The sequence below is a fragment of the Nerophis ophidion genome, linkage group LG12, assembly GCF_033978795.1.
Source record: "Nerophis ophidion isolate RoL-2023_Sa linkage group LG12, RoL_Noph_v1.0, whole genome shotgun sequence".
Taxonomy (NCBI): Eukaryota; Metazoa; Chordata; class Actinopteri; order Syngnathiformes; family Syngnathidae; genus Nerophis; species Nerophis ophidion.
Genome location: NC_084622.1, coordinates 5,386,669 through 5,401,625, shown reverse-complemented (window position 1 = coordinate 5,401,625; position 14,957 = coordinate 5,386,669). Strand labels below are relative to the sequence as shown.

Sequence of the window (14,957 nt, the reverse complement as noted above, 5' to 3'; positions counted from 1 at the left end):
TGACGTGCACAAGCTGTCATACGACCTGGGTATATATATATATATATATATATATGCCCGAATGCAGCTGAGATAGGCTCCAGCACCACCCGTGACCCCCAAAAAATGACAAGGGGTAGAAATATATATATATATGTGTGTATATATATATATATATATATATATATATATATATATATATGTGTATATATATATATATATATATATATATATATATATGTATATATATATATATATATATATATATATATATATATATATATATATATATATATATATATATACACCCATCCATTTTCTACCGCTTGTCCCTTTCTGGGTGGCTGGTGATTTGAAAATGCATTTTTATACAATACCCCCATGACCCCGAAAGGGACAAGCGGTAGAAAATGACAACATTTAGTCTCATTTTTAATTCGTCGACACTGGTTCACTGAGTGGAGGGGTGTGTGTGTGTCTGTGTGTGTGCGGACTCGCGGAGCCTCAACCTCTGACACAGCGGAAAGTTAAAGTTAAAGTACCAATGATTGTCACACACACTAACCTCCCTGCTTTGCATTCAGGGGGTTAAATCATCTAAAATGATCCCTGGGCGCGGCCACCGCTGCTGCCCACTGCTCCCCTCACCTCCCAGGGGGTGATCAAGGTTTTATATATATATGCATATATATATATATATATATATATATATAATAAATACTTAAATTTCAGTGTTCATTTATTTACATATACACACACACATAACACTCCGCTACTCATTGTTGTATTTGAAGTGCCAAACTTTGCAGCCAGTAGCACAGCCTTTGAGCATAGATATGGGCAGCATTTGTGAAATTTATTTTGCAGGAAAGGAGTAAGTTTGGGGTTGAATTGTCCACTCTCGTTCTATTCTCTGTCACTATCTTTTGTAACCATGCTGAACACCCTCTCTGATGATGCATTGCTGTGTGGCACGCACAAAAGTGCCTTCATCAAATGCACCAGAGTCTCGAAATTTCCATCTCTCCCTAGCATATCCCTACACCTTCGAGTTGTCCGGGAAGAACTGAAATTCTTGTTTCCAATCATTTTGGAATTTGCAAGCATACTTCTTCTTACTTGTCGTCGCCATGACTGTCTCTTCTTCGTTCTTCTGCTTCATTTCTGTTATGTTTTTGGACATTACTACTTGCCGTAGTTTTGAAGCAATGTATTAGATTAGATTAGATAGTACTTTATTTATTCCGTCAGGAGAGTTCCTTCAGGAAAATTAAAATTTTCAGCACAATCCCATTCAAGTTTAGACAAACATTACAGGGAGACAGAACAGGATCGCTGACGGGTCTGCCAGCTTCCAGCGCCCCTTACAAAAAAGATGAGATACAGGTAAACAAGGAGGGGGAATAGAAGATTAAAACAAAATAAAATTAAAAAAAAAAAAAAAAAAAAAATCGGTCTTAGCCTGGGCCCTGGAGAGGGGGTGCAGACTGAGGCCAAGGGAAAAAACAACAACTCATAGCCATGGTACACATCCCTCTTCCATGTGTGTAAGAGGAAAACATCAAACATCAAAGAACACAGAGGACATTAAAGACATTAAAGCAGCAGATACAACCAGACACTTCTACATACTAGCTATGAATAAAAAGTAAAAGAAACATATCCACTGTGGTGGCCTCTGCAGTGTTCCACGCCATCGTCCGCTGGGGAGGAGGGAGCATGGCCAGAGACAGGAGCAGACCCAACAAAGCAACCATTTTCGGCCTGTGTCCAGTCCGCATGGATGAGCGAGGATACGTCCAAGGTGACTGAGGTGTCCGACACCTGCTCACCCAGCCAAGACACCACGAAGCCTCTCCGTCCCAGCGCTCAGTGCTAGCTCCGCAGCCCTGTCCCCTCATCCGCACCTCCTCCATTCCCTCCAAACTCTGCAGTCCTGTCCCCTCATCCGCATCTCCTCCAATCCCTCCAAACTCTGCAGTCCTGTCCCCTCATCCGCATCTCCGCCAGTCCCTCCAAACCGACTCCGGTGTGGCAGACACCCTGCAGCTGGTCTCCATGGCCAAAAGGCTCCCGGGAGGCAGATCCAGAAGTCCACAAAAAAAAAAAAAAAAAAAGCATGACGGGAATCCGGATGTTGTGTGTAAGTGTATTAACGTGCCAGCTGGAATAAACACACGCTGAGAAATAGCTCTGTGCCTGCCTACTTTATGGGTTGGATATTAACCGATGGATAACGGAGACATATATAATAGTCTCCTTCTTGTTGTGTGTGCAGTTGCGCCCTGAGCTCCAAAAGCCGTGGATGTTTTAACATGACTGGGCCGGCACGCTATTTATATGGAGGAAAAGCGGTCATGACGACAGACTGTCCTTACTCAGGTCCGGCTGGAAATCGGGAAAAATCCGGAAGAATGGTTGTCCTGGGAGATTTTTGGGAGAGGCACTGAAATTCGGGAGTCTCCTGGAAAATTCGGGAGTGTTGGCAAGTATGGCTGTGCCCCCTCTACTGTTATTATTAAATGTATTATTGGACTTGACTTGCTTGAATTTTTCACTAGCTGACAAAGTTTTACTTTTGACTGGACAGCTCATCCATCATTTTAATAATAATCGTTTAATGTAAAATGTTTATTTCTACAGTAGACCATTCATTTGAACAATATCTTTGTTATTTTTTTTTTCCCCCTTTTTCTGAGGAACCCTGACTCTGGCACCCTATGGAGGTTGTTGGCCTCTTAAGACTTTGAGTTTGTGAATTCTTGTTTTTTCCGAACTAAACAAAGTTAACAATTATCAACTTGTCTGTTATGCTCTATCCAAATGAGAATTGATAAGAGAACCGAATCGTTAAGTGGAATTGGAACTGGATTAATCTTAATTCCCATCCCTAAAGCAGAGTAGATAAATATTGTATTTATGCTAACCATTCGTCATAGTTCGAGAATTGGTGCTCTCTGTATGAATAATATTTCCCCATGACCTTTAACACCATATGACCGTGTGTGTCCTTACAGCTGGGCAACAGGCTGCTCAACTGTCTGGAGTTGCGCTTTAAGGTGAGCCATGCCTCCAGCTAATTGTCAAAAACAGTATCTTTGACTAGCGTACCAGAACAAATGAGAATAATTTTCCTAGTTTTGTGGTCTGAAGTGAGACCTCTTGTCTTTAATGCTCTGTGGCGCCCTCAGGTGGTCAGGTCTCTCAACATCATCACAGACAGTTGCATGAACCAGCACAACCGCGTCTTCTCCTTCCACCTTCCAGCTGCAGCTCAAACTGGTCTGGAGCCTCAGAGACGTCTGGTTTCACCTCAAGAGAACTGGTAAGAGCATTATGGGATGGTTAACGACATCAGTATTTAGAGAGTATAATATATATATATTTATATATATATATATATATATATATATATATATATATATATATATATATATATATATATATATATATATATATATATATATATATATATATATATATATATGCTGGTTGCTACGAAACATACAGTACGTATTGATTGGTGACACACGCTCAGACTACATCAGGTTTCATTTTAAAAAAGTATGAAGGTTATATTGATGGATATTGCCTGGAGGGAATGTGGCTGTTTAAAAGCAGTGAAAATGTGGATGAAAAAAAACATTATTCTATTGACTTCTGCCTAAATAACATCAAATGATGGAAAATAATGAAATGTCACAAACTAAATGAAATGCCATCCAGCTTAAAAATCAAAGAGACCGAACTTTGAAGTTATATTTCTACTTAGCTGTATGTCATCCAAATATTAAATAGTATTATCAGAACCCTACTTCCCCTTTTAGGTATTAATTATGCTCTATATGAATACGAATATTAACAAAATTACTTTATTTAAGAACATTTGAGACCTTGTATATATATATATATATATATATATATATATATATATATATATATATATATATGTATATATGTATATATGTATATATATATATTTATATATATGTATATATATACATACATATATAAATGTGTGTGTGTGTGTGTGTGTGTGTGTGTGTGTGTGTGTGTGTGTGTGTGTGTGTGTGTGTGTGTGTGTTTGGGAAAAAAACGATTCTAATACGAATCTTGATTCTCACGTTGTGCAATACAGAATCGATTCTCTTTTTTTATTTATTCATTTTTTTTTTTTTTTTTTTTTTTTCATCAATCCAACAAAACAATACACAGCAATACCATAACAATGCAATCCAATTCCAAAACCAAACCTGACCCAGCAACACTCAGAACTGCAATAAACAGAGCAATTGAGAGGCGACACAATAACGACACAGAACAAACCAAAAGTAGTGAAACAAAAATAAATGTTACCAACAACAGTATCAATGTTAGTTATAATTTCAGTGATTGAAAATCCCTCATTGACATTATCATTAGACATTTATAAAAAGCAAAAAAAAGAATAATAGTGTCACAATGGCTTACACTTGCATCGCATCTCATGAGCTTGACGACACACTGTGTCCAAAGTTTTCACAAAGATAAATTTAGTCGTATTTTTGGTTCGTTTAATAGTTAAAACAAATTTATATTATTGCAATCAGTTGATAAAACATTGTCCTTTACAATTATAAAAGCTTTTAAAAAAAAAATCTACTACTCTGCTAGCATATCAGCAGACTGGGGTAAATCCTGCTGAAATCCTATGTATTGAATGAATACAAAATCGTTTTCAATCGGAAAAATATCGTTTTTGAATCGAGAATCGCGTTGAATTGAATAAATTGATATATTATCGGCCCCAAGAATCGATAGTGAATCGAATCGTGGGACACCCAAAGATTCGCAGCCCTAGTGTATATATATATATATATATATATATATATATATATATATATATATATATATATATATATATATATATATATATATATATATATATATATACATATATATATATTTATATATACTATATGTACATATATACAAACCCCGTTTCCATATGAGTCGGGAAATTGTGTAAGATGTAAATATAAACGGAACCCATATTCGGTTGAATGCACTACAAAGACAAGCTATTTGATGTTCAAACTCATAAACTTTATTTTTTTTTTGTAAAAAATAAATAACTTAGAATTTCATGGCTCCAACATGTGCCAAAGTAGTTGGGAAAGGGAATGTTCACCACTGTGTTACATCACCCTTTCTTTTTAACAACACTCAATAAACGTTTGGGAACTGAGGAAACTAATTGTTGAAGCTTTGAAAGTGGAATTCTTTCTCATTTTTGTTTTTTGTAGAGCTTTAGTCGTTCAAGATATACCTGCTTTGTCGTAATTTACGCTTCATAATGCGCCACACATTTTCGATGGGATACAGGTCTGGACTGCAGGCGGGCCAGGAAAGTAGCCGCACTCTTTTCCTACGAAACCACGCTATGGTAACACGTAGCTTGGCATTGTCTTGCTGAAGTAAACAGGGGCGTCCACGATAACGTTGCTTGCATGTCAACATATGTTGCTCCAAAACCTGTATGGACCTTTCAGCATTAATGGTGCCTTCACAGATGTGTAAGTTACCCATGCCTTGGGCACTAATGCACCCCATACCATCACAAATGCTAGCTTTTGAACTTTGCGCCTGTAACAATCCGGATGGTTATTTTCTTCTTTGTTCCGGAGGACACCACATCCACAGTTTCCAAATATAATTTGAAATGTGGACTCGTCAGACCGCAGAACACCCTTCCACTTTGCATCAGTCCATCTTAGGTGAGCTCGGGTCCATCGAAGCCAGCGTTGGTGTTGTTGATAAATGGGTTTTGCTTTGCATAACAGAGTTTTAACTTGCACTTACAAATGTAGCAACCAACTGTAGTTACTGCCAGTGGTTTTATGAAGTGTTCCTGAGCTCATGTGGTGATATCCTTTACACACTGATGTCGGTTTTTGATGCACTACTGCCTGAGGGATCAAAGATCCATAATATCATCGTTTACGTGCAGTGATTTCTCCAGATTCTCTGAACCTTTTGATGATTTTACGGACCGTAGATGGTAAAATCCCTAAATTCCTTGCAATAGCTCGTTGAGAAATGTTGTTCTAAAACTGTTCGACAATTTGCTTACAAAGTGGTGACCGTCGCTCCATCCTTGTTTGTGATTTACTTAGCATTCCATGGAAGCTGCTTTTATACCCAATCATGGCACCCACCTGTTCCCAATTAGCCTGCACACCTGTGGGATGTTCCGTATAAGTGTTTGATGAGCATTCCTCAACTTTATCAGTATTTATTGCCACCTTTCCCAACTTTTTTGTCACGTATTGCTGGCATCAAATTCTAAAGATAATGATTATTTGCAACAAAAAAAAATGATTATCAGTTTGAACATCAAATATGTTGTCTTTGTAGCATATTCAACTGAATATGGGTTGAAAAGGATTTGCAAATCATTGTATTCTGTTTATATTTACATGTAACAAATATTTCCAACAAATATGGAAACAGGGTTTGTATACATATATATACATATATGCATATATATATATATATATATATATATATATATATATATATATATATAAATATATATATATATATATATATATATATATATATATATATATATATATATATATATATATATGTATATATAATGTGTGTGTGTTTCGGCCTCACAATACGAAGGTCCTGTGTAGTCAGGGTTCAATCCCGGGCTCGGGATCTTTCTGTGTGGAGTTTGCATGTCCTCCCCTTGACTGCGTGGGTTTCCTACGGTTACTCCGGCTTCCTCCCACTTCCAAAGACATGCACCTGGGGATAGGTTGATTGGCAACACTAAATTGGCCCTAGTGTGAGAATGTGAGTGTAAATGTTGTCCGTCCATCTGTGTTGCCCCTGCGATGAGGTAGCGACTTGTCCAGGGTGTACAATGCCTTCCGACTGATTGTAGCTGTGATAGGCACCAGTGCCCCCCGCGACAAAAATTCCTGGTGCAGTCAAGGCGTTGAGGGGATCCGGTTTGGTGGCTGCAGGATTGAGTCTCTGCTTTTTGCAGATGATGTGGTTCTGATGGCTTCATCTGGCCAGGATCTTCAGCTCTCACTGTATTGGTTCACAGCCGAGTGTGAAGCGACTCGGATGACAATCAGCACCTCCAAGTCCGAGTCCATGGTTCTCGCCCAGAAAAGGGTGGAGTGCCGTCTCCGGGCTGGAGAAGAGACCCTGCCCCAAGTGGAGACCGGATGCAATAGACATCGAGTGGGTCTAACATAATGTTGTGAAGGTCCAGACCATAGTGGATCCAACATAATAGTGAGAGTCCAGTCCATGATGGGGCCAGGAGGAGACCATCCCTAGCAGAGACGGGTCAGCAGCGCAGAGATGTCCCCAACCAACCGATGCACAGGCGAGCGGTCCACCCCAGGGTCCCGACTCCGGACAGCCGGCACTTCATCCATGGCCACATATATATATATATATATATATATATATATATATATATATATATATATGTCTTGATTGGATTATCCGGAGAATAGTGCTCGATACCGTGGTAGAGCGCAATATGTAGGTGTGGGAAAAAATCACAAGACTACTTCATCTCTACAGATCTGTTTCATGAGGGGTTCCCTCAATCATCAGGAGATTTTAATGGAAGCATTCACATACAATGGTTTATATAGGGCACAGAGTGGGTGGGTACAGGCAGGCGTAGGGTGTGGTGATTGGCTCATGTGTTACCTAGGAGGTGTTTCCGCCTGTGGCGGCATGTTGAAATGATTTCACTGCGCTTGTTGAGGGATGATAGCTCTGGATGGTATATAATAAACAGTTTCTCTTTTAAGCATAAGTTGCATCTTTTATTACCACTGTTGTAAGGTGTGCTAGATGCAAGAATTTGCCATGTTATTGAATATTCAACATTATTGTCTTTGAGGTTCCAAATGTGTTTGCTGAGTTCGGTAGAATTCTGCAAAGTCTGGTTTCTAAAGGAGGCGTTGTGATTATTCCATCTTGTTTTGAACGCTCCTTCGGTTAATCCTACGTACGTGTCGGATGTGTTAATGTCCTTGCGTATTACCTTTGCTTGGTAAACGACTGATGTCTGTAAGCACCTTCCGTTGAGAGGGCAATCAGGTTTCTTGCGACAGTTACATTCATTATTGGTTTCAGAGTCGTTTAGTCTGGGGGTAGGCAGTCCTTTTGCAATTGCTTTGTTGTGGTTTGAAATGATTTGTTGCATGTTATTCATACAGCTGTAGCTCAATTTAATGTTGTTCTTGTTGAATATTTTTCTTAGGGTGTTGCCTTTGGGGAAGTGTTTGTCGATCAGAGTGAGGAACTTGCGGCCGATGTTGGTTGAGACGTCTTTGCTGAATGGCGGATTGTACCAGATGATGTTGTTTCGTTTTCTGCTCTTTTTTGGTTGGTTTCCTGGGGTGGGTTCATAGGTGAGGGTGAAGTTGTATCCGCTTTCATCAAGTGCTTTCTGGTACGGGGGGGTTGCTTGGTCGAATTCAGCTTTGCTGGATGACAGCATCGATAGCCTTTTATTAATTCCGGTAGGTATTCTTTTCGTGGTGGTGGGTGGGTGGTTGCTGTCATGGTGCACGTATTGGAGTGTTGTGTTGGGTTTCGTGAATGGTTGGTAGCTGTTATTTCTCAGGTTGAAAGTGACGTCGAGGAAGTTGACGGTTTGCTTGTTGGCTTCAATCGTGATCCGTAGGCCGTTTTCTTTGAAGATTTGGCATATGCGCTTCTTGGTGTTCTCGCTGCTCCTTGACGAGGCGCGGCACACTGCCAGTCCATCATCACGGTAAATACCAAGGTTCAGGTTGAGGCTAGCAAGCTGGGAGAGGAGGAAACTCCCAACGAGTTCGCACGTTTCTGCTCCGTCAAGACTCCCCATAGTAACGTCAAATGTTGAATTGTTCTTTTTTTGCCATGGTGTACTGTTGTGGATGAGTATGGAGTTCTTTGCGTGGATGATGATGTTTCTTTCGTTGCCTGTGATTGAGTCGTAGTCCGAGGCGAAGTTTAGTGCTTGGGTCAGTAGGTCTTGCGTGATGGAAGGGTAAAATTCTTCGATGTCGAAGGAGATAAAGTTGTGTTGATGTTTGTCTTGGATGTTGTTGAACCATTTGATTACTGCTGCAGTATTTCTCCATTGGTTGAGTGGTGTTTTGTCCTTGATTTTTGCGTTGATTCTGTCCAGGATTATTTTGCTGATTTTTCCTATTTCGGATTTAGTTGGGTTTATTAGTCGGCATGTTGGGTTATTTGCGAAGTTGGGTTTGTGGTCCTTCAATGTGATGAAGGCTTCTTTGTTGGCTGTGGCGTCCACCCTGTCCTCAATGTCCAGTTCGGTTGCGATCCGCTTGTTTTCCAGGTGGATGTTCTGTAAAGTGTTGGGTTGCGCTTTTTTGTATGATTTGGTGATGCTTTTGTCCAGTAAAGAGTTATGTTCTGGTATGTCCATTCTGTAGAAGTTTGTGGTTTTATCGGCGGCTATGATGAGGTTGCTTACTTGCTTGATGCGCTCCGTGTCATTTTTCAGCTTGGTGAGGAATGGGTGGCTTAAATTTGACTGATTGTATCATTTTGAGCATGTCGTTCTCAAAGTCCTTTAATTCCTTGACTGTGGGTGGGTTCTTGGTAGATTTGAATCCGTAAGTTTCCTTTTGCGTTCCTTTTGTTTCAGGGTGGAGGAAAAAGTGTGTTTTCCACCGCATCCTTCTTAGGAAGTGTTCCGTCTTTTCTATGAATCTTTGCTTGTAGTCCTTCTGCGCGGGTATGGGAATGTTCTTCGTGGAGTAGTCGATGCTGAACTTTTCCATTTCGGATCGTCGTAGAGTGCTCAACAAATGTCAATTTGGAGCGGAATATGTCTTGATTGGATTATCCGGAGAATAGTGCTCGATACCGTGGTAGAGCGCAATATGTAGGTGTGGGAAAAAATCACAAGACTACTTCATCTCTACAGATCTGTTTCATGAGGGGTTCCCTCAATCATCAGGAGATTTTAATGGAAGCATTCACATACAATGGTTTATATAGGGCACAGAGTGGGTGGGTACAAGCAGGCGTAGGGTGTGGTGATTGGCGAAAGAAACATCATCATCCACGCAAAGAACTCCATACTCATCCACAACAGTACACCATGGCAAAAAAAGAACAATTCAACATTTGACGTTACTATGGGGAGTTTTGACGGAGCAGAAACGTGCGAACTCGTTGGGAGTTTCCTCCTCTCCCAGCTTGCTAGCCTCAACCTGAACCTTGGTATTTACCGTGATGATGGACTGGCAGTGTGCCGCGCCTCGCCAAGGAGCAGCGAGAACACCAAGAAGCGCATATGCCAAATCTTCAAAGAAAACGGCCTACGGATCACGATTGAAGCCAACAAGCAAACCGTCAACTTCCTCGACGTCACTTTCAACCTGAGAAATAACAGCTGCCAACCATTCACGAAACCCAACACAACACTCCAATACGTGCACCACGACAGCAACCACCCACCCACCACCACGAAAAGAATACCTACCGGAATTAATAAAAGGCTATCGATGCTGTCATCCAGCAAAGCTGAATTCGACCAAGCAACCCCCCCGTACCAGAAAGCACTTGATGAAAGCGGATACAACTTCACCCTCACCTATGAACCCACCCCAGGAAACCAACCAAAAAAGAGCAGAAAACGAAACAACATCATCTGGTACAATCCGCCATTCAGCAAAGACGTCTCAACCAACATCGGCCGCAAGTTCCTCACTCTGATCGACAAACACTTCCCCAAAGGCAACACCCTAAGAAAAATATTCAACAAGAACAACATTAAATTGAGCTACAGCTGTATGAATAACATGCAACAAATCATTTCAAACCACAACAAAGCAATTGCAAAAGGACTGCCTACCCCCAGACTAAACGACTCTGAAACCAATAATGAATGTAACTGTCGCAAGAAACCTGATTGACCTCTCAACGGAAGGTGCTTACAGACATCAGTCGTTTACCAAGCAAAGGTAATACGCAAGGACATTAACACATCCGACACGTACGTAGGATTAACCGAAGGAGCGTTCAAAACAAGATGGAATAATCACAACGCCTCCTTTAGAAACCAGACTTTGCAGAATTCTACCGAACTCAGCAAACACATTTGGAACCTCAAAGACAATAATGTTGAATATTCAATAACATGGCAAATTCTTGCATCTAGCACACCTTACAACAGTGGTAATAAAAGATGCAACTTATGCTTAAAAGAGAAACTGTTTATTATATACCATCCAGAGCTATCATCCCTCAACAAGCGCAGTGAAATCATTTCAACATGCCGCCACAGGCGGAAACACCTCCTAGGTAACACATGAGCCAATCACCACACCCTACGCCTGCTTGTACCCACCCACTCTGTGCCCTATATAAACCATTGTATGTGAATGCTTCCATTAAAATCTCCTGATGATTGAGGGAACCCCTCATGAAACAGATCTGTAGAGATGAAGTAGTCTTGTGATTTTTTCCCACACCTACATATATATATATATATATATTTATATTTATATATATATATATATATATACATATATATATATATATATATATATATATATATATATATATATATACATATATATATATATATATAATTTGAGCGAGGATGAAAGATTTGTGTTTGAGGATATTGATAGCGACGGACTAGAAAAAAAAAAGAGTTAAAAAAAACGCGATAGCATTGGGACGTATTCCGATGTTTTTAAACACATTTACTAAGATAATTCTGGGAAATCCCTTATCTTTCTATTGTGTTGCTAGTGTTTTAGTGAGTTTAATATTACCTGATAGTCGGAGGGGTTTGTCCACGGGTGTCTTGACGCCATGTCTCACGGGTGTCGACGGCAGCTGTACGGACGACACAAGCTCAGCTGATATCCGGTAAGTGGTGACTTTTTAACCACAATTTTCTCACCAAAACCTGCTGGTTGACATTCGGTTGGGATTCATGCTCGCTTGACCGCGCTCTGATCCATAGTAAAGTTTCAGCTCCGGGAATTTTAAACAAGGAATCACCGTGTGTTTGTGTGGCTAAAGGCTAAAGCTTCCCAACTCCATCTTTCTACTTTGACTTCTCCAATATTAATTGAACAAATTGCAAAAGATTCAGCAACACAGATCTCCAAAAAACTGTGTAGTTATGCCGTGAAAGCAGACGACTTTTACCTGTGTGTGTGCGTAGCGCTCATACCTCCTAAAAACCTGTGATGTCCTGCGTACACGTCATCATTACACAACGTTTCCGAGACGAAACTCCCGGGAAATTTAAAATTGTAATTTAGTAAACTAAAAAAGCCGTATTGTCATGTGTTGAAATGTTAATATTTCCTCATTGATGTATAAACTATCAGACTGCGTGGTGGGTAGTAGTGGGTTTCTTTAGGCCTTTAACTGCACACTCCCCAGACCACTCTCCCGGAACCAAGACCGCATCTCGGAACTGCCAGGAAAGAACCAGGCGATCAAACATGACATTAAGACCCAACCTGGAAAAGTGATAAGACAAAGGCCCTACCGAATCCCAGAATCCAGGCGGGCAGCTATAAAAGAAGAGGTAAAGAAAATGTTAGAACTTGGAGTAATAGAGAAATCTCATAGTCCATGGTCCAGCCCGATTTTTATTGTGCTAAAACCAAACGGGTCCCTAAGAATTTTGTAATGACTTTCGCAAATTAAATGAGATATCAATGTGTGATGCTTATCCCATGCCCAGAGTAGATGAGCTGATAGAGCGGCTCGGCCCCGCTCGGTTCGTCAGCACCCTGGACCTGACAAAGGGCTACTGGCAGGTACCATTGACGGAAAGGGCGAAACCCAAAACGGCTTTCTCCACACTCGAGGGGCTATTCCAATGCACCGTCTTGCTGTACGGGATCCACGGGGCCCCGGCAACATTCCAGAGGATGATGGACCGACATTTACGGCCCCACCAAGAATACTCAGCCGCCTACCTAGACCAGCTGGTCTCTTCATCTCCAGCATCTCGACGCGGTCCTAGGAGCCCTTAGGCGTGCCGGACTGACTGTCAATGCTAAGAAGTGCCGAGTGGGTCTGACTGAGACTGATTATCTTGGCTACACAATCGGAAGAGGCTGCGTGAAACCACAGGCCCGCAAAGTGGAGTGCATCAGGGAATGGCCCCGCCCCTTGACAAAAAAGCAAGTAAAATCATAATTGGCCTGGTGTCATATTATCAAAAATGTATTACAAATTTCTCTACGATTGCAACACCACTTTATGAACTGACAAGGAACAAACTTCCCCATCATGTCACCTGGACGGCTGAGGCCAAGACTACCTTAGATTAGATTAGATTAGATAGTACTTTATTTATTCCGTCAGGAGAGTTCCTTCAGGAAAATTACAATTTTCAGCACAATCCCATTCAAGATCAGACAAACATTAAAGGGAGACAGAACAGGATCGCTGACGGGTCTGCCGGCTTCCAGCGCCCCTTACAAAAAAAAGATGGGGGGAGAAAAAAATAAAAGATTAAAATAAAATAAAAAAATCGGTGTTAGCCTGGGCCCTGAAGAGGGGGTGCAGACTGAGGCCAAGGGAAAAAAACAACAACTCATAGCCATAGTACACATCCCTCTTACATGTGTGTAAGAGGGACACATCAAACATTAAAGAACACATAAGACATTAAAGACATTAAAGCAGCAGATACAACCAGACACTTCTACATACAGCTATGAATAAAAAGTAAAAGAAACATATCCACTCTGGTGGCCTCTGCGGTGTTCCACGCCATCGTCCGCTGGGGTGGAGGGAGCATGGCCAGAGACAGGAGCAGACCCATCAAAGCAACTAAGACAGCCGACTCCACTCTCGGCCAGTGTCCAGTCCGCATGGATGAGCGATTATATGTCCAAGGAGACTGAGGTGTCCGACACCTGCTCACCCAGCCAAGACACCACGAAGCCTCTCCATCCCAGCGCTCAGTGCTGGCTCCGCAGCCCTGTCCCCTCATCCGCATCTCCTCCAGTCCCTCCAAAGCGACTCCGGTGTGGCAGAGACCCAGCAGCTGGTCTCCATGGCCAAAAGGCTCCCGGGAGGCAGATCCAGAAGTCCACAAAAAAAAGCCCCACAGAGGTCACGAAAGTGACACCCCTTGTCACACAGTCCCAAAGGGTCCCGGACCAAAAGGCAAAAAAACATAATAACACATGAAAACAAGAGGGAAACACAAAAGGATGACACAATTGACGCTATTGAAGAAAGCCCTATGTGAAGAACCTGTGTTGAAAGCCCCCGACTTCAGTCAGCCGTTCATCCTCCACAGACGCCTCAGGCACGGGCATTGGAGCCGTGCTTGCCCAGCTTGTGGACGGAGAAGAGCACCCAGTGACATTAATTAGTCCGAAGCTCCAGAGCCTTGAGCGAAACTATGCCACAGTGGAAAAATAGGGCTTGGCAGTCAAATGGGCAATATACCACCTCCGCTACTACCTATGAGGTAAGACCCTTGAAGTGGATGTCCACAAATAAGGACTGAAACGATCGTGTCACACGCTGGTTCCTGGAACTACAGAATTACCAATTCACCATGGAATATTGGCCTGGGAAGGCGATTCCACATGCAGACGCCATGTCTCGGCTCTACGAAGAGGACAAAGAAGCTCCCGGACCGACCCCCGGGCTTAGGGGGGGTTATGTTGAGTCTCACTTAAGCACCGCCTGACATATAGGCACCTCACAAGGGCAGGAGCCAGGGCATGAGGCAGAGTGGAACACAGAGGACAATGCCCCAGCCTTGGTCGCATCATCGAGGGGCGATACACTCCCCTGTACCTTCTCAATCAGCCTGAAGTGCCACCAGCTGTGCGGCCAGGTGGGGCCCAGCTACAAACATTTCTTAACTCTGCCTCATTCAGGTCTGGCTGTCCTCTGTGTTAAGGTAGGTGCATCAGGCGGTAAGTGATACA

General features: G+C 41.9%; 1 long non-coding RNA gene across 1 annotated transcript; it reads left to right on the top strand.

Moving 5' to 3' along the window:
- The first annotated feature begins 2,137 nt into the window (after positions 1 to 2,137).
- LOC133563765 (uncharacterized) lies at positions 2,138 to 3,303 on the top strand. The gene is made up of 3 exons (XR_009809095.1): positions 2,138 to 2,468; positions 2,997 to 3,038; positions 3,171 to 3,303. It is a non-coding gene; the product is annotated as an uncharacterized LOC133563765 (long non-coding RNA).
- The last annotated feature ends 11,654 nt before the right edge of the window (positions 3,304 to 14,957 follow it).